Raw genomic sequence first — 1,060 nt, forward strand, 5'->3', positions numbered from 1 at the left:
GGTCCATGCTGGAGCTCTTTTTGGATTTGGGACTGCATCGCCACCTGTGCTGATCAGAGCTCCACGCTGGGCAAACAGGAAATGAAATTCAAAAGTTCACAGGGCTTTTCCTGTCTACCTGGCCAGTGCATCCGAGTTCAGATTGCTGTCCAGAGCGGTCACAATGGTGCACTGTGGGGTACCGCCCGGAGGCCAATACCGTCGATTTGCGGCCACACTAACCCTAATCCAATATGGATTTCAGCGCTACTCCTCTCGTCGGGGAGGAGTACAGAAACCAGTTTAAAGAGCCCTTTATATCAATATAAAGGGCCTCGTTGTGTGGACGGGTGCAGGGTTAAATTAGTTTAACGCTGCTAAAATCGGTATAAATGCGTAGTGTAGACCAGGCCAAAGTGAGTTAACTAGCTTGGGGATGTCAGCATCAAAGGGGAATGCATGCAAAGAGAGCCAGAAGGATGTCTGTAGAGGAGGTGTGGGAGCCAGTGGATGGGAGCACCAGCAAATGAAAAGAGCTAGGGAAGCTCAGCTGGAAGTTTTGCAGTGTAGCCTGTGCCTCCAGACAGGACCCTCCTGGTCACAGATGCACAAAGCTTAAAAAGCAGACATAATTCTAGGGGCAGCTGAGGATGAGTTGATGATGCTGTTGGCAAAGGCTACATTTTCCCATCGGATCCGTGGCACAAATCTCAGATAAACAGCTTAAGGGGAAACCACAGTGGTTAGTACAATATATAATAATGTGCCCACTGATGTTCAAAGTCTCCTGGTAATTTTCAGAAATACCTGTCACCGTTTCACTATCTCCACTAGGACGAATAGTCTCTGTGGAAGTGGCCTAGCAAGAGCTGCATGCTGACGGCAGTAAGGGTATGGCTATACTTACATTTTTGCAGCGCTGGTAGTTACAGCTGTGGTCGTACAGCTGTGTAGGGCCAGCGCTGCAGTGTGTCCACACTAACAGCGACCAGCGCTGCAGTGTGTCCACATTTGCAGCATTTGCAGCGCTGTTCTGAATGGTGCATTGTGGGCAGCTATCCCACAGAGCACCTCGTCCCAT

This window comes from Chelonoidis abingdonii, chromosome 10, assembly GCF_003597395.2.
Source record: "Chelonoidis abingdonii isolate Lonesome George chromosome 10, CheloAbing_2.0, whole genome shotgun sequence".
NCBI classification, from domain to species: domain Eukaryota; kingdom Metazoa; phylum Chordata; order Testudines; family Testudinidae; genus Chelonoidis; species Chelonoidis abingdonii.